The sequence below is a fragment of the Podarcis tiliguerta genome (assembly GCF_965153285.1).
Source record: "Podarcis tiliguerta genome assembly, chromosome: 1".
In the NCBI taxonomy this organism is placed as follows: Eukaryota; Metazoa; Chordata; class Lepidosauria; order Squamata; family Lacertidae; genus Podarcis; species Podarcis tiliguerta.
Genome location: NC_139534.1, coordinates 65,447,549 through 65,474,341, shown reverse-complemented (window position 1 = coordinate 65,474,341; position 26,793 = coordinate 65,447,549). Strand labels below are relative to the sequence as shown.

The window sequence follows — 26,793 nt, the reverse complement described above, 5'->3', positions numbered from 1 at the left end:
CAATATTTGTGAATCATTCATCATGGACAAACAAGTGAAACAACTGAGTGAAGAAAACTTAATGTGAACTCAAGGCTTCTGCAGTAACAGCTGCAGTCATTTACACAGTTGCAAAGATGAATAAATATACAGCTGTGATATTGAGAAAGGTGGTCCCCATGTAAAATACTGTAATGAATTTAGGGTGTTAAACTGGGTGCTAGATCCCTCTAATCCCTGGATCCAGTGAGTATAAAAAGCTAATCAAGCCAGGCTAGCTTTCTGAACACCATGATCAAGCAAATGTTAACAAATAAGGCTAGCTACCTGATGAAGTGATCACCTGGTTGAAGAACATTAAAGGAAACAAAGGAAATGAAGGCTCTGTGCAAGATGTCAAATATGTGCCCTTCTTCAACTCTGAAATAGTTGGAAGGACAAAGCACAAGTTTAGAGATGAGTTGAACTGATGTGGGCCAGAAGCAAAGCTGAAAGCTGGAAAGCCAGAGATGCAAAGCAATGGTTGATTTCTGTTTGAATCCAAGGCTGCAACTATGGGAGAAACACTGCCAAAAGGAAATATGGACCCCTGGAATCTTGCGCTGCTCAGAGATTGGGGTGGCGCACAACAATACTAAAGTTTCTGCATATGCTCTTGTTTTGTATCTGAACACACAATCACAAACAAAAATATAAACACCCCAAGTAGCATATTCATAATCAAAACTTGATACAAATATAATTTTTTAAAAGGCTAGTTTGGAGCCAGATTTTATAAATTACTAGGGAGTATTTGACCTGAATGCCAGTGGGTATCCAAGTTCATTCAAAGCAATAGCAGCCAAATTCTTCCTCCCTGGTTAAATGTCATCAAAACCTGCTAAGTACAAAATGCTATATAGTTCGCATTCAGGGCCTTGCAGTGCCCACCGCATTCTAATGTGCCAATATTGTCCATCCCATTTCAAAAAACATACCACTATACACCACTGTTCATCTATATGTTGCAACATAAGCACAAAAGCATTACAGGAGGAGAGAAACATTGTGCTAACAGGGCTATAGTATTGATGAATAAAAAATGTAACCCCCAGGCTAAGCTGCCAAATAAGTAGTGAATTAATTTCTGTAAAGTACTCTAACATTACAAAGGTGTGTTGAAAGGTGTCTGCTCATGTTTCAAATTAAACGCACTGCTGGTCAGCTTTAGCACCTCAGCTTTGAACAGCAGCCATTTGCCTATAACACTTCAGGGGTTGGGAAAAACGGATTTTCCGTTCACACTGGAATAATTAGAACATGTCAGGAAGAATTAATTTCCTCATTTTTCAAAAGGATACACAGAAATTACCATGTTATTATATGACAGGGTCCCTTGGAGAATTGTATTAAATTTAATTTCTAGCGCAGCCCACACAACAAATTAAAGTCATAAATAAGATGGAAAGAAGCAGGACGCAGAGCATATGTTTATGGCAATGAGTGAAGCCAAGGGACCAGAAACAACTATCTTCATTTCATTTTATTTAAATCAGCCAGACACTGTGTATCTGAATGACAGCACTTGTTAATGGTGCTGAGATTATAGGGTCTTTAATTTCAGAAAAACAGAAGCAGTCAGTTGGTGTTTGAACTGGAAGGTTTTCTCAAAAGCAGGCACTCAGTGGGTTCCCTTGCATAAGGCTGTGGTCACGCTCCAGCTTCTGCAGAGACACACACTCCCCCCCCCCCGCGCTAATAATCTAAATCTATGATTTGTTGCACTCACAGGTAAGCACTGAGAGTGAGTTATGGCACCAGAGTATCCTAAAACCTGATGTCCACAGACACTGACAAATCCCCCCCCCCTTAACAAATATTTGGCAGGGGGGAAAGCTTTTCATTTAGATGGTTTAAACTTTCTGCTTCTAATCAGGCTTATACATTTTAAGAGTGGAAAGGACAAAGGCTCCCTCACCTGAAGTTCAGTGCTGTCACCAGGACTTGAGAGGATAGGACTCTGAAACTCTAGGGTTAGAATCTGAGAATCAAGGTGCCTGTTTAAAGCGCATGCTTCCCCCCATTCCTGAGAACTGTAGTTTACCCCTCACAGAACTACAATTCCCAGCACCCTTGACAAACTACAGTTCCCAGGATTTTTTTGGGGGGAGACATGTCCTTTATCATGAAAGAAAGATGCTGAGATGAATGACCAGAATGGGGAGGAAAAGCTGGGAATTCATCTTTTGGCAGACTAACTTACCTTCTTACTTCTTGGTTCTCACCATGGAGACCTAATGAGCCCCTAGACTGTGGATGACAGCTTGATACCCCAAACCCTAGTGTTGCCCACCCCTTCATAGTTCTGCATGCACATCCATGTACTACCAACAGCTCATGGTCTCTTGAAATCTACATATGTGTATGCCAACTTTTTCTCTTGCCTCAGTAAAAAAATGGTGGCACTCACAAAGGGATTTATAACAATGGTCAGATTATACAATGCTAAAGTCAACTCAAGTGCATTTTAATAGTGTTAATAAACATTTAATAAAGCATTATAAAATATTTACAGTGCTCTAACACTCTTTGATACCTGCTTCTCTTTTATCCTGTGTATGCTTCAAGCTTTTGTTGCCCACGTTATAGATGAAAATATTAAAATTGGATGCAATGACACGGAACAATATTACTTGTTCTAGCTATACTGTATAATATCATAGGATGTACATCTTTAAAATCCTGAGCTCAGGGAGGCATAAAGACTATGAAATATTGTGCTTGACCACTCTGAATTTCAATAGGTAGGCTCCTATAATTACTGATAATCCGTACAATGAAATTGCAAGTTAAGAGCAGCAGTATATGAAATATTCTTCAATTATGGCAATTGCAGTAACATTGACCTTCATTTTCTTTAGCAATGAACAATACTTACTGCAAAGCAAACAGATATTATAAATGAGGATGAGGTGAGGAACTAAAAGAGTTATCTGAAATGGTAAAAATAGTTGTCTTCAAAAGATGCATGAGATTCGGCGTGACATTCACCTTTGCTCATGGACACTTTTAAACTTTGCTTAAATGATATATATTGCACTGTTACACACTGCTCACACGGCTGCAGCATGAAAATCTGAAGCTCTCTTTCAACCATCACAGCAGCAGGGTACTCAGAATTTCCCATATATTAGCAGCACCAAAATCATGGTTATTAGTTTGCCTGGCTTGAAAAGGAGAGCGAGTTTGTCCCTTCTATGAAGTAGCTGCCATGGATGTGAGCACTCCCTTGGGTGCAACAAACTTTAAATAATTTGTGAATCAATTAACTGGCAATTCTGCGCACAGCTCAAATTTCACACTCCCAGGTCACTGCATCATCAGCCTGATATGAATCATAACATTTTGGGGAAAAGTTCATAATTGAAATCATTAATTAATTTAACAGGACTTTTAGTTATGCATTGCATTACACAGCTATAAAGGGGCAAGGATTAATTAGTTGTTTCTCCGACAGTTTTCTCCACTTGGAGGAAAACTTTTCCAACAATATCTTGACATACTCAAATAAGCATCAGCCTCTTACAGCCAAGTTTCAGAAGTGAGTTTTTTGTCAGCTGGTTTTTGCTGTGCTTTGTATTTTAACTGCTACACACTGTGCTAGGAAGAACAAACTGAAGCAAAATGTGGCTCAGGGATTATTTAAATTGGATACTGGTCACCAGCAAAGCACTTGCCCTTGTGAACATTTTAGGTATGTAACAATGTAAGAAGAGCCCTACTGGATCAGGCAAGGGCCCTGCTGGTCAAGCATCCTGTTCCATAAGATACCTATGGGACGCCTACAAGCACGACCTGAGTACCACAGTGCTCCTCCCTGATGCAGTACTGCCCAGTACTGCCTCCAACAGTACTAGCTATTATGGCCGGTAGCCAGTGATAGTCTAATCCTTCATTAAGTTGCCTAAACCTCTTTTAAACCATCCAAGTTGGTGAATATCACTACACATTATGGGAGAGAATGATATAACCTAAGTAAGCACTATATAGTTGCTATCTTGCTCTACCTTGCTCTCACCATGTGCCCCCAAGCCATCCATTGCAGCACATCCTCCTGATTATTGGTGTGTTAACACAGCTGGCACACATGGCAATAACATTAGAGATATAACCACATACCGTATTGGCCCGAACATAAGCCACACCCGAATATAAGCTGCACCTTTAAAATTGGGGGGGGGGAGGGGGAGAAAAAAAGACAATACCCGAATATAGGCCGCTCCCTTAATATTCTGCAGGCACTCACACCCATTCCATTTTACCATATGTCTGTTTCAGCAGCGATATTGTAAAAGCCCATTTTTGTAAGGTCGCAAATTTAAGCCGCACTTTAACTTTTCACGGTCAGAATTGGGGGGGGGGGGAGGGAGGCTTATATTCAGGCCAATATGGTATAAAGTGTACACAGATAGGTGTTTTGCCTACGGCCAGCATCATGTTTCAACCAAAACTGATTTAAGATTGTAACTCACAGAAGCTCCAGAACTTTGGGGGAGGAGTGTGCAGAGACAGAGAAAAGGGGGAGAAAGAAGTAAGGATTCATCTTGTGTACAACCACTTAGCTCAATGTAAAGTAAGAAAATTCTGAATGACTGCCAGGTTTCAAAGACACCTCTTAAACATCAACAGATCAGACAAGGCAAAGCCTTGGATTTATGGAAGCATCCAGCTCAAATCTGCTTTTGGAATCAGCAAAACCATACTGAGTTTACTACTAGCTTGATAATGACCAACACATATTACCTAACTTTCCTTTGACCTTGTATGGTGACATTCTCTCTTGCCTGCAGAGGAGGCAGCAGCCAGGTCTAGCAGGTTCACCATGAAGGCATGGATCATGCAAACCCATGGTGTGAGACAGAGCCTTTTCAGTGTTGGCCCCCTATTTATAGAAGTACTTATGTCCTCTTGATTAGTGAGTTTTTAAATGCATTTTTATTTGCATCCATCCATCCATATAATTTTAATCTGTTTCATGTTTTTGCATGATTGGTTTTGTATGCCACCTTGTGAGGATATTTGCCCTGAAAAGTAGGATATAAATCTATTAATTGATAAATATATTTGCAAAACAAATGGAAATTTTGTATTCCATTTTATTTGTATTTGGCAACTTTTACTTTCACAGGGAGTGTAGGAGCCCAGGAGAGTGTGTCATCATAGGGCTAATGTAAAACAAGTGTCAGAAGCCCATGACCACCTATCATGTCATCACTTGGGAGTCTTCACTGGGAATTTTTAGCCAGTTTTTTTAAAGCCAATTTTTAGTCAAGTGGTATCCTAAACTATGTATCACCACACCGCCTCTTTCCTCATTATAAGCTCACAGTCCTGCCTGCCCAGTAGGTAAAGTTCTATAGGACTACTGGGGCAGCAGTATTGTACCATAACAACAGGATTACAATGAACATATGATTATCTCGAGATGTTGTATTACACCTAATCCAAAGATGCATTCAGACATGTGTTTTTAAACATATATGCATACAAATAGAGAAGTTTAGATATGTTGCAAAATGTCACAATCACTGGCACAGTTCGACAGAATTCAAAGAGTCTGGAATTACCGTAATTCTCTTCTTTCTCCCCAAGTCAATACAATATTTCTGTTTTCATCATATGTGTGACTTGTTCCATAAGCGTACTTCAAGAAACCAAATTTGTATGCTTTTGATGGTTATTTTTTTAAGTTTATTTGTTTAAGAAAGGTTTATCTTATTCCTACATTCACTCATTGAACCCAGCTCCTTCCTCTCCTTCAAATTCCTCCTCAAACATTTCACCAAGCCTTTCTGAACCAGAATTTAACCTGACTCTATCCAAACCTATTGCTTTATCAAATCCTTCCTGCCCTCCCCCACCAACACAGACAGACTTCTAAGCCCTCAGGTCACACATCAGGTCATGCCTGTGTTTCTACCATGCTCCTTCTACCACACTGAGGAGCAGTTAAGTACTAAGAGCACCTTAATTTCCCACAAAGCTCATTTCAGATTTTCAAACCACATCACTTTGCACCTTATCATCTAAATGAGACTCTTCTTTTGAATTAGTGTTGTATGTCAAGAATATAAATTATGTTTTACACACTAAACAAAGTGAAAAATGACCCTGCAGAATTATAATTTTGAAAAGAAGGAGGAGGTAAATTTTTTGTGCTGAATTGTTGTCTAAATGTATAGTATATTCAGGAGGTAATAGTTTAGATTATTTATATGATTTAAATCCAGAGACTAATGGTGTCACCCTTAAGAACAAGTCAATAGCAATTGTGCTTATTAAAACAAAGGTGTAATATGAGTTTTGTTAGTAAAGAGTACAGAATTATAGTGCTGTAATGTTAAAAATCTTTATAATAATTCCTGCAAAATAATTATTTATTAGCATTTGGAAAGGAGAATAACAAAAGCATTTTCAGCACTTTTGGACAGAGGCCTTTTTCCTTCCCAAAGAGCCCAATTAAACTGCATGTATGATGAAAGTACAACTACCTCTTAGTTAGACCACTATCAGTCTGAAGCAATGAATTTGATCATGCTTATAAGTAGACCCGTTGAAATCAATTGACTTAAGTTACTATCAAAGGAATCCTAACAACAGAAAGTCTGTTGAAAGTTGTTAATTTACCCCTATTCTAAACTCTGTTCATGAGGTAATTGAATTACACCACTATAAGTGGTGGATTACTAGGCCGTGTGACTGAACTGAAAGGAGTTTGGAATAGATGATAGTCTCTCTTTGCCCTGTCCAGCTCCTGCCACAACCCTGCCATGCCCCTGGAATGCCCCTTTTTGGGGATTTGTGTCAACACAAAGTCCACCATCTTAAGTTCCACCAGCTAAGATAAGATGAGGGACTTTCCAGCTCAGCTGGGGTGAGACACTTTTCTGGAATAGACCCAGCCAAGCCCAAATTCAACCAGGAAAGCCCAAGTTCCTCCACATCCAAACTCTCACATCCCAGTGGAGTCTTGGTTTTGGATTGTGCTGTTAGTCTGGAGCCAACACAACAATGCTCCAACACTGCTTTGAGCTGCAATAACCAAAGAAATGTCTGCCACCCTACCCTGGTTTTGACCTACCTACCTATTTACATAATCTCTTAAGAAAAAATTTTTAAGCTATGCACTAGAATTCATTCAGGTGACAATAAAAACAGTATAAATATAACCATTTAATCCCCAAAATGTATGTAATTATTTAGAAAAGTATTTATATACTGCCATAAAATATACCAAGGCAATGTATATAACCAAATATAAAACATCATTTAAAATTTGAATAAATACAGATAATCCATTCAGGTGACTGACTAATGACAAATTAAAGATTACAAGAAGTATAATCGAGATCACACCTCTGGAAAGGTATGTCTAAATAAAAAGTTTTCAACAGGAACTCAAAGATCACCTCTGTCTAATTTGTACAGGGTGGGAATTCCATAAACAAGCAAATTCCAATATACATATACTAATAAGGTAGCAACTTATGCATCACAAAAAAGGAAATAATGATAATCATTCATACAAAGATGCAGATTATGACCGAATTGCTATAATTCAAATAGAAATTGGGATGGCTCAGTTGCTAGATCATGAGACTCTTCATCTCAGGATTGCGGGTTCGAGCCCCACATTGGGCAAAAGAAATTCCTGCATTGCAGGGAGCTGGCTTCAAAGCCCTTGCTCTCCCTTCCTATGGTTCCTTATCTTTAAACCTGAAGTGGACCTAACACTCCTTCAAGTATAGGACCCCTTCAAACAGTGGATTGCTCGCTACACTGTAGGTCACATGGCCACCTATATGTCATTTTGGTCACTACTTGGTACCACCATTTCCATATCCTGTCCCACTTAGCTTTTATACATGCCAAGATGCTGACACCAGACTTCTAATATAGAATTAATTTGTGCCCTCTTGTATCACATGGAATGGAAATGCTACTTAACCCAAGAATAAACTTAGTCTCTTAAAAGTTCTTTTAAAAAAAAAAGTTCTATTGAATATCTTTCATGTTCCTTTATGACTTTGTGCATAAATTTTGTTACAGGAGCTGATATACATTGGTTTAATCAAATTACTTCTTCAAAGATTCATTTGGGGCGATTGGATAAATGACAAATCAGGAGAACAAAGTGGGGTCTACAACAAAATATTGCAGTGTATGTCCCACCCTCTAGGGAGAGTGCTCTTGTTCAGGAATCCAGCCAAGCTGAAAGAGGAGTCTTGTTATACTATTCAACCCTGGGCCTGGGAATTTCAGGAGTTGCAAAGAAGTAAAGGTCACACCCTTCCCAGGCCTATTCCCGCTGTGCCATAGAGTGGTAGGCTGCTGCTCCCAACCCGTGTTATGGGTACATAGCCAAGAATGTAGTTCTTCTAGAGTGGGAAAGAGGGAATGTACATCCACTAAACATCCCTGTATAATGCAAGGTTTCGCTTTTTTAGTACAGGATGAGAATTTATTAACCTCAAGACGTGCATCCTCACAAAACCAAATTCACCTCTCCCCTTCAGGAGAGAGCAATGGCATGTTGGGATGGAGGCAGTGGTGACTTCCTGGTGGTTGCACTACACCTGTGAGGTCAGAGGAGTTTGGGGTTAGCAGTAGCCCCACAGGTGCCCAGTGCCATCACCAGGAGGATGCCATAGGCTTAACATATAAATTTGCACAGTGTGCCTGCATTCTGGGTTCTTTACACCCCCTTTCTCATTCTCTAGGCCCAACTGGCATTCTTTTCTAAAAGCTCACAGGTGACTCAGGTACAATTCCACATTCATCTGGAACTCAAGACACACTAGACTAGACACTCTGTCACTCTCTGCCATGTTGTGGGGATAAAATGGGATAAACTATGTCTGTTGCCCCATGACCATTGGGAAAGAGCAGGAGTTGCGTTTCTTTTGAGAACTGTGCACAAAACATTAACCATCCCACAGAAGTAGTAAGTGGCATTTATTATTTTGTTTACAATGTCACTTGTCTTGTTTTGCTTTTTAGCACCGAAAGCATCTATCTTGATTCTCCCTCCCCTCTTACGCTGATTACTTACATTCAAGAAAAACCATGGTATTGAAGAAAATAAAAAAGCAGTTTTACATAAAGTTGAATTATTATGAATATGCTGTTTGCTGCTGCCAAGATTGTGTTGGCTAGGCACTGCAAAAGTGAAACAATACCATCTATGAAGAAAAAGCTGATCAAGGCTTTAGAGATTGCCAAAATTGATACATTGACTGATAGCATACAAAGAGAAATCGACTATTTCATCAGTTCCAGCCCTAGATAAATGGAGTACAATACTATAGATTATGCACGGAGGGCGGGAGGAGTTCCTTGGACACAACCCTATGGTTTACACTGCTTGCTTTTATATAGTGCAATGATTTACTGCATAATTTTATTACTTGTTTTTCCAGGGTTAAATTATTTTTGGACGATTTACCTAATTGATTTCTTTTTTTATTGCTTTTGCCTTTAAAAACTATATGTACAACTTGATTCTTTCTACACATTTCTCAGAAAAAGTTATAACCAAAAATGGAGATGTTATTTGTGTTTGAATTCTCCTAAACTCCTTTGCTGTCTATGATTCAGAAATGCCATCTGCTAGAGTTTAATTTAATAGTTTGAATACTTAGTCCTGCTTTATAAAACCAGTAGTTGTTATGAAGGGGCTGACAAAAGGGTCAAAATAGATATTTCTAGGGAAACTAACTGGAATGCAAATCCTGAATCTATAATTTCTGCATTGTCTGTATTTTCTATTTATGAATACACAGCAATTGCTTAATTGCTGAAGGCATGTGGTGTGTTGGGTTTGGAGTTGTGATCCATGTATAACTCACTAGATGGCTTTTCAGACTCCTGGTAACTAGAATGTAGTTAGACCTCTTTCAACAAGCCTTTATCTTAGTCTGTATCTATACTGGATTTCAAATGGTTTTTCTATGAGTTTTTATTGTTGATATTTCTTATTGTAAAGTCAGTGTGGGACATTTCATGGGACTGCCTCAGTAGAGAGGTCTACATGTTATAAATGAAATCAATACTACCTACGTACATGTGTACAGTAGGATAAGACAGCACTCTCCAAACAATGGGGGCATCCAACAAAGTGAAAAAAAAATCCAATGCTCATTTCTTTTATATTATCTAGGTCATCACTTAACTAGAAAATATGGAGTATGAAGGTATTATAAGGGGAGAAAATATGGCAGGTGAGAAAAGCATTTCCCTTACCACTGATTAGAACATTTAGGTGAGTATGCAAATGTTACCTGGCCCCGTCACAGGCTGCCTTTCTGCTCTAGCAGTGTCTCGTGAAAGGTGTCATCAGAGAAGAAGCCAGCAAGACAGCATCTAGTAGGTCTATTAAAAACAAAGACAGAAAATAAGTTGAAGGTATGTTTCCTTCACAGCTATTGACAGTCAGCAGTGAAAATACTTATTTTGGCCTATCTTTAAGAGACACAAAGCAGCTAGTTGGTTACATAAAAATGGCATTCCATAAAGGTGTTATTATCCAAAATGGTTGGGAAACCAGGAATATTTTATTGTGTTAATTTCAGCCAGACAGCATCTACAGATCCATGTTCCAAGTTAGGTCCAGTAATGATACAATTTCAATACTGATTTTATAAAGGCTTCTGACCATACTCTGCCCAAAGGTGTGTGATGCACAGAAACTACGATGCTATACAATATCTTTATTGCCATTGTCCCATACAGAAGAATGAAATTGAAAAATCTACATAAGATATTCAAAAACCCCTAAAAACTCTCAAACCCCATTTTAAAATACAATATACTACAGAGACTCCTTATACTGCATTTAAAACCAGAATTGCATTTGGGTAGAAACTGTTTCTCAGACAGCTAGTCCTGGTCTTTATAACCCTATACCTTCTTCCAGAAGGTAGAAGCTGAAAGAGATAATTTCCAGGGTACGTACTATCTCTGCAGCTTTCTTATGGCACCTGACAGCATAGATTTGATCTTAGGTGGGAAGAGTGCACCCAATTATTCTCTCTGCAGTCTTTAAAACCCTGGACAGCATTGTTTTTTCCCCTGATCGTGCAGCTCCCAAACCACACACAGAAACCATAAGTTAATACACTCTCCACAGTACAATGGTAAAATGTAATCAACAGGTCCTTTGAGAGATTGTTTTTCCGGAGGATTCTCAGAGCCACTGCTATTGCCCTTTCAATACTTGGGGCAAATCCAGGATTCTGAATACAGTGGTACCTCGGGATAAGTACTTAATTCGTTCCATAGGTCCGTACTTAACCTGAAACTGTTCTTAACCTGAAGCATCACTTCAGTTAATGGGGCCTCCTGCTGCCGCCACGCCAACGGAGCACGATTTCTTTTCTCATCCTGAAGCAAAGTTCTTAACCTGAAGCACTATTTCTGGGTTAGCAGAGTGTGTAACCTGAAGTGTATGTAACCTGAAACATATGTAACCTGAGGTACCACTGTACAGTATTATAAAATATTGATAAATTACACAGATTTCATACTTTTCAGCTAAATAGTAGACCTCTAATGAGCCAATGAAATTAATCAATATTTTCTAACTATTTTAACTGAGTAAAAAAAAATCACAGCTGAAAGGTTATTAAAACTGATTTGTAAAAGTATATTAGTAGTAGTATTACTACCACTACCATCACTAAGGACTTTTTTTACCTTATTCATTTTTAGAATGGTAAACTGGGGAATGGAGGGACAGTAACTGACATGGAAAAAGCACCCTAAGCATTATTACCATGCCTAAACCACAGAATACCTAGATTTGAATAATTGTGAAATAACAGCAATCACAGGTTAATGGTTTAATCTACATGACTGCTTGACTATCTGAACCTTTGGTTTGATCACCTAGATCTTCTTTGGTAAGGTGTGCATTAAAGTGCTTAGTTGTGGCTTGATCACCCTCTAGTAGCAGATGTCTTTTAAACGTTGTTATCTTATGTCATCTGTTTCCACCTTTACTCTCTTGAAGTCTTAATGGAACTTTCTCCACACTGAATCAATGTAGCTCCCTTGTAGAATTCAGGCACTTACTCCCCAATATGGATCATTTTATTCCTTTTGTCAAAAAAAAATACCATTTAGTCTAAAGCAGTTTATATATCTTGCACAAGTTTTATTTTCATATACAAAGTAAATAAGTCAAAAATAAATTCGTGCATGCAGAAAGACACAGAAGTAGCTCATATATTTTGTAAGTTGGTGGTTGGTTTCTCAGACAGATCCTAAATGTACCGGTAATATGTACACAGTTTTATTCTTGTGCTTTCACTGAATGTTGTTAAACTGTCCAGCCTACAAGTCGGAACTATATGACATTGCAAAAGCTTTACTGTTTTTAGATGCCGAGCACTCTGTGATGTCTTCCATCTGGAGAGGAGTACAGGATTAAAATAAACATCAAATTGTGGAGATCACAAGGGGCAATTTGTCAGCAGGAAAAGGTAGAGAGGGATCAGTTACCACAGTGTATTGCTACAGTACCAGCAATGCAGCATCTTTTAGAGTTCATGGAGACAGTGCGCCTGACTAATGATCTTATTAGAGCACTACATAGTCAAAGAAAACAGGTCCTTGATAAAAGATGGAGCAGAGAAAACATTGCAGGAAGTGTAAAATTCTTATAGCAGAAATAATGTCTTGCTGCTATAATACATACACACTGCAATATCTAGAAGAGCTCAAAGGAGTGGTCAGCAGAATGTGTGTTTGTGAAGATCCATGACAGGTCAACAAATCTCTTTCTAAAGAAATAATTATTCTTACAGAATGTCAACCCTTGCAAGGCAGAAACAGGACAGGTGCTGACATTCTCCAAAAATGCCATTTTAAATTCATCCATGTCTAACACTCTGGGGAGTATAATTCACCCTTATGAAATATCAGCCTGAGGTTGTGAGTGTCTTCTTTGGTTTAGGAATATTTCCACTGACCATGTCTGAAGAAAGAAAGGTGAGAAAAGGATGATAAATAGTCTCCAGTCTTACACAGTCCTCTGCCTCTGGCCACAGCTTCTCAAATAAAGGAAAAGGAAGAGTTCACATTGGTGATTTTAGGTTCAGTGGTATACTTGGAAATTATTCAAAACACAGTAGGGCAGCACTGCAGCACAGCACTATAGTAACTCTGGAGATCTGTGCAGCTATTTAACCCATGCATGAGCTCCTAACAGGCTGAGGATACCATGCACAGCCCTCTCCCTGAAGGCACTGTGGTAGCATTCGTAGAAGTGCCAAGACAAGAGAGACCTTTTCCAGTTAGTATACTAAACTGTGGATTGGCATCCATTTGCCTTGTAAAGGGTTCTATTATGCCCTGATAGCTTGTCAAGATCAGATCAATAGCCTCTATATTAAAATGTGTTTCTTCATTCGTAGAAGTTACGGGTACTTCTTCATATTTGGCTATGTTTTTAATACAGTAAAAAAAAAACTGCATAAAGGTACTTCAAACAAAAGTAAATTCACAGAGAAGATATAATCTTACAACTGTTATTATATCATCTAGTAGCTTTTATGATTTCAATTAACTAGTAGCTTGTTCCAAGAACATTTAAATACTTACGATTTGATAACTATGGTTAATCTTCATTCAACCTAAGATTACGCAGAGTAATTACATGTAAACAGGAAAATGAATTGAATAATACTCCCTGTTCCACTGTCGGACACTATATTGTGTATTGTACAGTATATACAATTAGTGTTATATTGCTAAGCTAAAAATATTGGTGAAGATCTAAAAATGACTAACACTGCCTTTTTTAAATTAATGTCTTATTAGTTGGGTGAAGTACACTGACAAAGAATAATTTATGCTTATTCAAACTGCTCTCGACATCTTCAGGTGTTTCCAAATGAGCTCACAGAAGAGTGATTAAATGCATCTGATAACAAGCCACACATTGCTGAAATTACTTACCGCCTCATTTTATGATTAATTAAACATGTAGATTAAAGTTGCAAAAGAATTTAGATTAATGAGCAAGTTAAGTCTTGCTGATATAAGTGAATTGGGAATTGGATGCTCTGTGGAACTTTATAAACATGCATTTTATAATGAGTAAGACAAGGCTACATGTTGAATCCTGGCCACAAGGGCCTTTGACGATGCAGTCTTTTTTAACATGGTTTGACAGCTTTCAAATAACATTCTACTATAGGCTTTAAACTTTGTGCATTGCTGTAAAACATGAGACTACATAACTCATGTATTAGGAGTACAATTATTTCCAAGCTCTCCAAGGTAATGACCCCCTGTAGCAGCAGCTGTTCAGAAAAATTACAGGCTCAATTGTTATTTTAATCAGAGAGAGTTTAGTTGTTAAAAGCAGTTATGCAACTTGTAAAATTATATGACACCTCATCAGTGCTTTCTCTGCAGCATCCTTTAGCCAAAAAGAAAAAAGAAAATAAAAGAAAAATATAAAGCACCACAGCTTGGGCTTATTAGTAAAGCTTGGTACTCAGTCATTCATAAAAAATTCAAAGCCATTTATTAGTGTGGTTTCCGTGCAAGGCAAGGTAATGTTTAAATTTACGATGACTCTTATCAGCTCCATGAGTGTTTCAAAATATCTGCTGGGTTTGCTGAACATCCAATTTTTCTCTTTTAAGACCAGGTTTTCCTAATCCAAGTAGCTTAGTCAGTGTCAGAAAGCCAAGATGGACTTTATGGTTTTGCAGGGGAGAAACAACTCAGATTATTCATAGGAACCTAGCACACCACGTATAGCAGTTCAGAGAAAAGAAGATGGAAAGCATAACCTGATAGTTAACATGGTACACTTGCCATACAATCTCCCATTTGTTACTGTATCTTGAGCTGATATCATACAATGGACAGTGGCACTTAGGATGAATCTGTAAATCACAAGCCTGAGTAGCCCCAGACCTTTCAAATAGATCTGTCATGTAAGTTTCTGTACTAGGCTGTATGTTGTTCAGTAACAGCTTACTTGTACTCTAGAAAAGAAGGGAGAATTTATGTTTTCAAACACAGCTAACCAAGAGTTTGTCACAAAACAGGCCATGTGGACATAATTATCAAGTACATGCTGCGCTGACAGTGGCAAGTATCAAGTTATTTTAACAGCAGGCCTGGCAGCTTCAGTACTTTATAATCATTTGTTTATATAAGACCAAATACAAATATATACTTTGCCTCCAGAAGCTTCAGTTGTGATGCTGAATATGGGTTAGATCCAGAATTGCTCTTCCACAGATCTTAAAAGGAAAGTGGCTCAGTAAAATGATCAAGTAATAGTCTAATAAATTTATAGGGTTGGATCTAACTGTCTCAATAGCAGAACCCCACTCATTGGATGCTCCTGTTGGAAGAAGCAGGGAAGCAATTTTAACTAATTCTTCCTTACCCCTGCAACCTTCGCATCACCTTCCATGCTGATTCAGAACATCCACTAACCCTTGGAAGCAGCTTTTCAGGGGCCACAGGGCAGAAAGGAGAATTGGCAAAAATCACCTGTCTCCTTCCAACAGAAGCATCCTGATAGCGGAGTTTTGCTGAAGGAAACTCTGAATCTAATCCTGCTTAGAATTTGAGGATAAAACATTTTACTAGGTCACTTTCCTTTAACATATAGTTAACACTAAGGAGATATTTTTATTTGTTCATATTTTTAAGTATATGCCTCTTTTAAATAATGCCAGAACTGTCTTCTCAAATGACTGCTTTGCTAAGACCTGGGAATTATCTTAGCAAATGTTTTAGGTGTCAATTTCCATAAAAATGTCTTCCCTCCTTTAACCAAGCTTGGATGTATCATTCCAGGATAATAATTGTGTTTGGGTATTTTTTTCATCCAAACACTGACTTCAAGGCACATTTTTCAGGCAGGAGAAACCATGTCGGGATGCCATTCTGATGTTACAGGACAGAATATTTTCAGATACAACTATAGAACCCTGTGTGCAAAAATCAACTCTCTTTCCTAAAACATCTCCTTCCCACCCTGGGGCAATATACTTCATGAATCTCCTCCTGCCTTCCAGACAGAAGAAGAAGAGAGAGAAGGAGCAATTTTTGGACTGTCCTTCAATTGCCTTCAGATGTTCTAAAGAAGTAGCCAATGAGGAAACACAGGTGAGATGTGCTTCCAATATAATGCTCAAAATGGAACTTGCGTGGTGGGTGGAATTTGCAAGCTCTGGGCATGGTAACATTGGTACTGCATCACACTGATGTGAAAAGGAAGGGTCTGCAATCAGAACAACCATTTGATTTAGTTCAGATGCTGGTACTTGGTTTTATATTCAGGTTGAACTTACTGTTTGTCATTTTGATTGTTTTTTAAGGATTGATAACTTTGGTAGAAATGAAATCAAAATTGCCAGGTCTGAATTGCCAGAATTTTTGGAATTCTGCTGTGTAACACTGTGCTTATCCTGTTAATCAACCAATCAACCAGTCAATTAATTAATTAATTTAATTAATATACCACCCTTTATCTGAAGATCCCAGGACAGTTTACAATATAAAAACACAAAAATATATAGCATATTAACAAACAAAAATAATACCCCCACACACCCTGCTTTAGAGGAATGAAAGAAAACAGGATTGTTTTGCAGATAACAAAACAGCCCATCAAATGGACCTTTCTCTTAATCTTGTTTTTCTGATGGAACAGAGGGGGGACTAAAAATGTTCACCCATTTTGAGCAAGGGCAGGAAATTTTGCTCTTACTTTGACTTTTTTCCCCTTAGGTCTACATGCTACTTACATTATCCCTGGTGGAATTGCTTTGGGAGGAGGTCCCTGATAATGCTGATAAAATTGCAAAACAGGGAAAGAAACAGGTGCAAATGTGGAGGAAAGCATGAAAAAGGGTTGAGGGATTTCAAAACTTTTATCATGCCCAAACCTCCTCTGGCCTCTCTCCCTCTCTCTCTCTCTCTCTCTCTCTCTCTCTCACACACACACACACACACACCCCTACCTCAGTTTTGGGAGCAAAAAACCCCTAATAATTTTGTATGTTCAAGAGGAGAGCAAAGGAAAGCTGACTTGACTGCTTACCACACCAATATCTCCCTTCTTCTGGGAAGCTAGCACTTGAGGCAGAAACTGTATTGCCTTATGTTCTCCTTAATCGAAAAGTTTATGCATGCAGGGAGATTTTTAAGATGGAAGAGAACTGAAAATCACCTGTGTGAATATTGAGAAAATATAGTTTTATTCCTATATAGATAAAGTTACTATGATTCATATCAAGTCATTTTTTAAAAATATAGTTCTATGAAGGTTCAGCATATAAGGTGATTTGATAGGACTGTGCATCTCAAAAGGTATCATGCAACCAGAACAGGTATTTCCTAAATGTCCCATGTGGTTCATTTAAATACTCTAACCAGTTGGCGAGATAAGGAATCATTCTGACTTCTCCACATGCTGTTTATGAATGACTAATAGAAGAAATATGTATTTCCTGTCACACTTCCACTTGGTTATTATTTACCCCCAAAAATGCATTGTTTCCTGTTAACTAAACATATGACTGCAATGTAATTCATTCCCACCTTCCTTCCATGCTTCTCCAACATTCTTGGAATTCTGTCTGAAGGAGTTATTAAAAATAGTACAAGAGAGAAATAAAGTCCAATACAGACAAATAACATAGCCAAAATAATGGTCCAATTAATCAACAAAATTATGACATCTCCCTACTCTGTTGCCCTTTCAGCAGAGAACAGCACTGAATGCCTAAAAAGGCCCTGCAAGACTTGCAAGTTATTTTAAAGGAATGGCATAAAAATTACTGTCCGGAGAGCTGCCTGGGAAAAAACACATGCAATAAAGCAGCATAACAGAAATGAACAAATTTTTCCAGTTAGCAAAATTATTATTTTAAGAGTGGTCTATTTTCAATTATTTGCCAGCTACATAGCAATTTAGTTAAGAAAGAAAGAAACCATTAACATAAAAAAGGAAACTGCACCAAGAACTGTAACAACAGTCTTATTCTGGAGATTGGCCAATGGAAAATATTGTTAATTGGCATGTTTCTTTCCTCTCAGAAAGCTTTATAGAAATCCCTCTCCTACAAGAGGACATATTTCTGCAGATGGAGAAGGGGACAGTTTATAAACTATCAGGCGATTACAAGGAAAGAAGGATCAGCATTTAGCCAGTCTTCAAGGGGATAGTTTTAAACACTTTAAAATGGAGCCTATGGAATTACATGAAATACAACTTTTATTTACCATCATTTATACAGGGAGATTCATGTACAAATGTGCAATTATTAACAAGAACAGTAAGAGGTTCTGCTACTGTCCCACTTAATCAAAGGCTCAAAATACGATTGCTCTGGAGTAAGTATGCACAGGTTGCCTAAATAAATCTATTTATTGCATAGCTTTTATGTTAGCAGCCTCATACCCAGCCTTCTAAGAAACCAAAAAATCTGTGAAGCTTTGAAATCAGTGGTTAAAATTGGTGCAGTTTTGAAAGGTTCAGTCTGCCATCATGTCCAACTATATCCAAACAGAGATGAAAACCTACTGCTTGATATCAGGAACCACCATGAAAATATTGGCTGAAATATCTTAAGGGATGTACAAATGTATAACAAACAAACTTTGTAAAATATATGTTATTTATAAAATAAATAAATTCCAAGCCTTCAAACAATTCATTCTTGAGATTTGTCATTGAACTCAGTCGGGTTACTACATAAGAGTTCTTGGAACTGTAATGCTTCTGGGATAGCTGCCCTTTGCCTTTCAGGAAAAAATGGGTGTCATTATTTATCTTTCTTTTTAAGTAATCTTTTAAAGTACATAAAGATATTCCATTTAAAATATTATAGATCAACATAATTTTTGAATTGTGCCAAGCAATCTAAAATAGAAACAAAATGTGACGACATGAAATTCTATACTGTACCATTCATGAGACTCATATGCAATATGACTAAATGATAGGTCTGGTCACTTATTCACAACTTATTTAACTATTCCTAATGCTATTTCAAATACAATCAATGTCCATCTCATGAGAGAACTAACAATTTGGCCCTTGGCATTCACCTTCCAATCATAAATAATGTATAGCTGGAGTACTCAAGATGCAGAGATGTATTTTCCATCTCACTACCTTCTGATAGGCTGTAGCAACTAGATGGTACATGTGCTGTGTGCAATAGATCCCAGGCTCTATCCATAGCATCCCTAGGCACGGCTGGGAAAGACTCCTATTGGTAATGATACTGAGCCACTGCCAGTCAGTGCAGATAATGCTGCATTACATGGAGCAATGGTTAAAGCTGCTTCCCAAGTTCCTAAATAAAGGAATGGGGCTGTGGAAATGAAGGCACAGGACTTTTCAAATAGCAATTGGCTTAATTCACAATGCCTGGGGTCACTGGGGCAGGGGAAAGTGTGTCATTGTCCCCATAGGAATTCCTGCCATTTTGATGATTCTAGGCCCCAAGGCACCTTACAATCAGATTTTTAAACCATCAGTCATAAGCAATCAATGAAACAAGACTAAGAGAGAGAAAAGAAAAACATCATCAAAAACATCCTATTTCTCAGTGCTACTGATAAAAATTAAAGGCTGGCAAATATTTTTATTCACCTAGGCAGATTATGAAGGCTTTCAGTAGCTTCTGAGACACCAGCAAAGTAGGAATCCAACAAACATACCAGTCCCCAAGTTACCCAGACTTTTAAATGACAAGAGAAGCACTATGAATTGTACCTGGGCCACCTCCAGACTATCACTATTTTGCAAGAGGGGTTCAAGTATATACTGTAAATTTAGATTTGTGCAATTAAAGTGTATTAAAGCGCTCTACTGCCATAGCGCAACAAATGCACTTTAAGATGTAGAAACACCCTGCAAGCAAATCAGGATGAAGGTTCAATAAATAAGAGAGAATTAAAATCCCAGTTAGAAAATGCATTAAAAAGTATGGAATGAACTAATGGGAGGATGTATAAACAACTCACAAGCAAATCAGGATAAACTGCCACAGTATTTTGAACTGGATACATTCTCTGAATGCTATTCATAGGTCATATATAACACTAGTGCAACTTAGAGGTTATTATAGCATGTAAAACTGTAGCAAGATCAGCCTGTTTCAGGAAGTACAAAAACACTAGTCTTCCAACACTACCTCTAGAATCAATGAGCAAGGTAAGAACAGAACCACTGGAGCATGGAAACAAGGATATGATGGCCAATGATATTAAAAACACTCCATTGTTTCTTTTGCAGCTAAGATTGTCCATCAAGACAACCAAAGCTGTACAATTTCAGTTCCAAAAACCAGACTGAAATGGATCCAGATAATCTTTCTTTATTCGGGGATGTCTGGAGTTGGGCTACCAATGCTCATTCAAGCACTAAAAGGGAAGGTTACAAATGGGACAATATTTGGAAAAATCAGTAGAGTCCAAGGGACGCTTCTTAAGGAGTAGCTTTGACAGCTGCCTCCTTCAAGGCAGCTCTGACCACCCCTTCTCCCAAAGAAGAACTGAGCACTTCTTGGGCCCAGCTGGTCACTCCCTTTAGCCAAGAAGAACAAAAGTTGAGTACACAAGTGGTACACCACATTTCTCCAACATCCTATCCATTCCTCAGACCACAACAACTGAAAATCATCCAAGCAAAAGTACACGGAGGAGCAAAGAACTGTACTGAAACAAACTAGCATCCAAGTTGGAGCAGATGCAAGCAATTTTATCTGCCAAATGCTGTGTAAATATATCACAATGGGCTACCAAGGGTTCCAGCAAACTGTTCTAGAAATGCAAATGAAGAAAGCTCTGCTGGATGGCAATGAGCAGATGCAATGGTGGTATAAAAATAGTCCCTCTTTGCTGCCATCGTCACCATGAAATAGGCTCTAAAATTGTACTGTATCCTCTGTCTTGTAATGCTCACTGAGCTGTTTGTCATGTGTGTTCTACCCATCATTCCTGTGGTTCGGAAGCATTGCTGTCTTCAACTGTCCCTAGAAATAAAAACCCACAGAACCACAACATCTAACCTGAGACCTCACCTCCTGCACCAGTGTACATAAGAAGCCTGAGAAGATCTCCAGTCCATCTCATATGCACAACACTAAGTTTAAACAGTTGTTCATATGCACAACATTAAGTATAAACTGTTGAAAATGCAATTCTTTCCCTGAAGAAGGAATGGAATTCTGTCAGAAGACGGCAGACATTAAGAACCACAGATCCAGATGTCAAATTTGGCTTTCTGACCCTTTATCTTTGGGCTTTGGGACTCTCCCCGGGGTTTTTCCTCCTGCTGTTATTCCCCTTCACCACGTGACACACCTCACTGGCCCTGCTCTGTGCTCTCCTCAAGTGTTTGGGCCAGGTTGAAATATGTCTTTGAACTGTGATAATGCTTCTTGGTAGCATGGATGGAAGATAGAGGGGTAGGGGGGCGTGTAGAGCAGCTTCAATGTACCCTACCATGCAAAAAAGAGGAGTCACATCTGTTGTGCTTCCTATTTCTGACCCTAGCTGCACCCACAAGGGAATGTGGCCCTCTGGCTGAAAAAAGTTATCCACTGCTAGCATGCAGCAATTTTGCCCCACTTCCACCCCACCCCAAATCATTGAAACAGTACCGACGCTACATAAGGAACTTGGAAGGACACAACAGACAGGCCAATGTTACCTGTCTCATCAATTTTATTATTTGAATAAAACAATCCATTTTAATGTGGTTGGTTTTCTATGTGGGGGAAAAATCATGTGGTATGTTGGAGGACATTGTTGCAGTGACAGCAAGGTTTGCCCTTAAAGTCCATAGGACACAAGGCTAGCTACCACAAAGATCCCACTGCCACAATGAAAGACATTTTGCTTTTTTACTATACCTATCACCGATCCAACAGCATGGCAAAGCTGCTTAAACGTGAAACTCATTTGTGCAACAAAAGAAGGCTACACTTCCGATTACACGCACATTAGGAAGTTGCGTTATTATAAGTACTAAAATCACTTATCTGAACTTTCTCTCATACAGTTTCCAAATCTGTCTAATTCAAATAATAAAAGAATAACAAGCAGACAGCAACTCAGATTCAAGAACTGAAAATAAGATCATTGTGATGTACATCACCCACAATGCCAGCAAGATGTACATATTCAGCATTAAACAAGAATATATTCCTGTCAAACAAACAAGCACAGGGTGTTCCTGTTAACACAGGACTGACACATGGGGCTGTCCACATTCCACTCTTGATGTGACTGGGCTTCAGGGTACATCAGTGCCAATCTAGCAATCTGCATAAACATGAGACTTTGTTTAGATGGTAGAGGTTACATCATAAGCACAGATTTACCCTGGCCTGAAAAAAACCCCATTACAAAACCAGGAGCCAGCTGCCAAACTATTGTCTTTCTAGCCTGCCATAGGCTAAATGCAAACTGAAATAAAAATATGAACCATATACTGTGAATAACTTTCATTATTCTACTTAATTCATTTGTGCAAATGCATAAAACTGGTGGATTTTGCAAGTGGGGCATCATAACTGATAGATGATGTATATGGCACCCTGCTGCTCTCATTCATGGGAAATTGCTACTAGGTTTTGTTTTTCTTTTCAGACAACCGTTGGAAGTTTAAGCCAGCCTTCACCAATCTGATACCCTCCAGATGTTTAACTACAACTCCCATCAGCCACAGAGACAGCAATGAGAGTTATAGTCCAAAACATCTGGAGGAAATCAGGTTGGCAAAGGCTGCTTTAAGCACAGGAGGAATAAGTAAACTAATGTAAAGATGCACCTAGAATACCTTGTATCTCTCAATTTAAGTATTCTAAGCAAGTGTGGGACGCGGGTGGCGCTGTAGGTAAAAGCCTCAGCGCCTAGGGCTTGCCGATCGAAAGGTCGGCGGTTCGAATCCCCGCGGCGGGGTGAGCTCCCGTTGTTCGGTCCTAGTGCCTGCCAACCTAGCAGTTCGAAAGCACTCCCGGGTGCAAGTAGATAAATAGGGACCGCTTACTAGCGGGAAGGTAAACGGTGTTTCCGTGTGCGGCTCTGGCTCGCCAGAGCAGCGATGTCACGCTGGCCACGTGACCCGGAAGTGTCTCCGGACAGCGCTGGCCCCCGGCCTCTTAAGTGAGATGGGCGCACAACCCTAGAGTCTGTCAAGACTGGCCCGTACGGGCAGGGGTACCTTTACCTTTACCTTAAGCAAGCAGCCAGCAACAGATATTTCTGGTAGCCCAGGCCACTAAGCATTTCTCACTAGCTAAAATATTAGTTATTTTAGTTAGTTTACTTTCCTTTTTATTTGATGGATTCTGTCACCACTTCTGCCAGGTCAGTCAATCACCTGGTCTCATTATTCAGCCTTAACTGAATCAAGAGGATATAAAGGAAACTTGAGTGTAATAAACATGACTGTTGATCTGATAAACATCAAACTGAAGGGTCACTAGCACACACAAGCCTATGGGATAGCCATCCCATCCTGCTAAATAATTAAAAAAAACCTGCCACAAACACCACACCCATTTAAATAATTACATAAATGCTACACAATTGCATGTGGCATGGCGGGGGGGGGGGGGCAACTATTTGAGGAAAACTATCCCCTCACTCCACCCTGGAGTCACAAAAGTGATTTCACATATCTTTGGAACTTGGCCAATATTATTTTGTGTGTATCTTATTGAATTTATGTGCATGGCTGCCCCTCCTTGTACTGTACAATCTCTCCTAGCCTTGATATTTTCTCCTTGTTTGCTACTCATCCTGCAGCAAAGCTCTTGCCTCCCAAGAATGAGAGAGAGATTAAATGTGGCAGAAGGCCAATTCCTAGGCTAAATCCTTTCAAAGGGGAGGAAACTGCTTGAGCTTGTCCACTGGACCTGAAAAGTCATAGGAGAGCAAAGGCACGCGGGGGGGGGGGGAGAGAGAGAGAGAGAGAGGAGAGAAAGTCGAAAGTTTCTTGTCTGCAGATTCATCACAACTGCTCTAATTCATTATTCAGCACTTTCACTAGAGCTTGCTCAAGAACAGAATAGCTATTTGTCTCTTCCATCTAATATGTCTCTAAAACCTTTTTAAACACTTCCTTGTTAATATAATGGCAGACTGGAGTTTCCTGAGAAAATGTTCACTTGTCTAGAGTCTCTATCTCTCAGACACTCAAGACTTTATTCTTCTTTAGCCTACAGGGCACTCTTTTTCCCCTCTGAAGATGATGGAGAGGCACTCCACAAACTGCACAAGCAATAGGTTGCTGCTAGCAGAAACTGAACAAACACTTCCCTTGTTTTTTCAGTGGTTACTGGATAAATGCTGATATTCTCACAAAGGTGATTTTAATCTACGAAGTCATTGCTGGCACTCTCAGAAGAAAAAAAGACAATTAAGCACTCATTTGTACAATGATAGCACTCATAATACCATTTAAATTTTAATAAATTTCATAAGACTAAGCCTCAGTAACAAAAGCCAGCTAAGCAGCAAAAGGTCTGTTATGTCAGAATAGGTAACCTTGTCTATCAAAGTGTCATTGTCATTGTAGCTAAAAGGAGGCATGGGAAAGCGGTGGTCTCACCCTTGGGAAATTGGCAGACTTATTTATTCAGTTTCAACCTGAACTTTTCTTATGAGTGGAAATCTTATATTTAAAAAATAAAACTGTCTCAAAAATCTTATCGTCTTCCTAGACAAGAACAATAAAGAGTTTCAAAAGGCTTCTGACCAATAACAATAGTAGTAGTAGTTAATTTTCTTTTAATACCTAACTTGGATAGTCCTTACCTATCAGTTTGGAAGTGCCTTTCAAAAATATGGTACTAGTTTTTCTGTGCTCAGGGGAAGTATTTATATTAAAATACAACTTTTTAATTAAAAAAAGCCCAGAGTGACAAGGACCTTTCATTTCCAGGACTACCAGAATATTGGACATGTCCATTCAAGTGGGAGTAGGGACAGGGAATTGGCTTGCTTGAGCCCATTGAGGTTTATAGTAAGGGAATCAGGTATAACAAGTGGATATGCACTGCATGAAACACCCCCTTCCCATGGTAGGGAGCTTTTCAGGAGGGAGAAAAGAAAAGGGGTACATTTTCCCTTTCTCAAGAAAGTTTTGCATATATAGCAATAAATCACTCAGGTTTGGGATGGGCAGTCAGTCTCAAGCCCAAGTCTTTGAATGTTTTATACTGTGCAGCAACAGTACAAGGATCCTATCCCTGGATCCCTGAAAAGGAACAGTCCTTTTAGGGGCTGAGAATCAGAATTGTAGAGTTAGAAGGGATACCAACAGTCATCTAGTCCAACCCCTACAATGCAGGAATCTCAACTAGGTCGTACATGTCAGGTGGACCTCCAACCCATGCTTATAAACCTCCAAGGAAAGAGAGTCCACCACCTCTTATGGGAGTCGGTTCCATTGTTGAACAGCTTTACTGTGAGGAAGTTCTTCCTGATGTTTAGTCGGAATCTCCTTTCTTGAATCTATTGGTTCAAGGTCCTAGCCTCCAGAGCAGGAGAAAACAAGCTTGCTCCATCCTCCATGTAACAGCCCATGTATCATATCCGCTCTGCCTCTCCTCTTTTCCAGGCTAAACATACCCAGCTCCTTCAAGCACTTCTTATAAGGCTTGGTTTCCAGACCCTTTATCATCTCGGTTGCCCTCCTCTACACACGTTCCAGCTTGTCAACATCCTTCTTAAATTGTGCTGCATAGAACTGGACAGTGGTGTGGTCTGACCAAGGCAGAATAGAGTGGAACAATGCTCCCTTGCATAATTCTGAATGCAAGTGTATGATGCAAGTTACTTGGTATGGAATATGCTAGAACAGGCTTCACCAGGCTCGAGTTCCCGGATGTAGTGGGCTCCAGCTCCCACCATCACCAGCCACCATGGCCAATGGTCAAGGATAATGGGACATGTGATTACGGAAGGCTGCAACAGAACATGCAGAAGAAGCATGCACAAACAGAGGTGAACACAGCTTCCACCGAAGCCAAATAATTCAGCACAGTGCCCAGTTTTTTCTCTACTTTTTCTCTCCTACTCTAGGAAGGGGGAGAAATTCTGACATATGTATTGTGACAAGTCCTTGCTTGTGTCATGTGCTGCCCTCACATATTAGGGAGGATCAGGCATCATCCCCATGCAGTATAATAAGATCAATTTCAGCACTGGATTGGTCTCAACGTGATTTGCCAATTCCCAGTGCACAAGTTTACTTTAATTCTATACACGTAAACAAATCTATATTTCCTCGTCAGCACGCTCAAATTAAAAGGAGCACCTTAAAGGTTTTACACCACAATACTTAAAAGAGTAATCTGTAGGCACAACAGTACAAAATCAGGTATTTGGATTTGTTCCCAGCCAGTCTCAGACACTTAATCTTGAGGATGGTTTCTCTTTTCCATTTGTGCATGTGACTCTTATTAAACATTTGATGTTAATCAAGTATTTACAGAGAAGAAAAGGCATCCCTCACATTTCAGTATTCAATGCTGAACCAATAAGAAAGCAGCTGTTGTCAGTGGTGTGCACATTTTATTGGCAACCCTTAAACAACTGCCCTCTAGCTATGTACAGTATCAGATCTCAAGTCAAGAAGGTCTTTCCCCCGCCCTATCTGCAAAGGGTGTTGAATCATTTTTATGTTGACTCTGGCTTTAGCCTCACTCTACCTTCACTATAGTAGTAAATTCAGCTTTACTACAGTACTATAAAGATGTGAAAGTACTGTAA

General features: G+C 39.1%; 1 protein-coding gene across 44 annotated transcripts in view; it reads right to left on the bottom strand.

Annotated features, from left to right (window-relative positions):
• Window positions 1-26,793, bottom strand: part of SOX6 (SRY-box transcription factor 6) — a 438,207-nt gene that overhangs the window by 315,436 nt on the left and 95,978 nt on the right. For 32 of the 44 annotated variants that reach the window (XM_083403078.1, XM_083403070.1, XM_083403100.1 and 29 more), the window contains one exon: window positions 10,299-10,389. The exons of 8 other annotated variants lie outside the window; for them this stretch is intronic. The gene's annotated coding sequence lies outside the window, so the exon portion shown is untranslated. Of the gene's footprint in view, window positions 1-10,260; window positions 10,390-26,793 lie in introns of all 44 variants that reach the window. 4 more of the 44 variants (XM_083403103.1, XM_083403071.1, XM_083403062.1 and 1 more) reach the window with 1 other exon arrangement.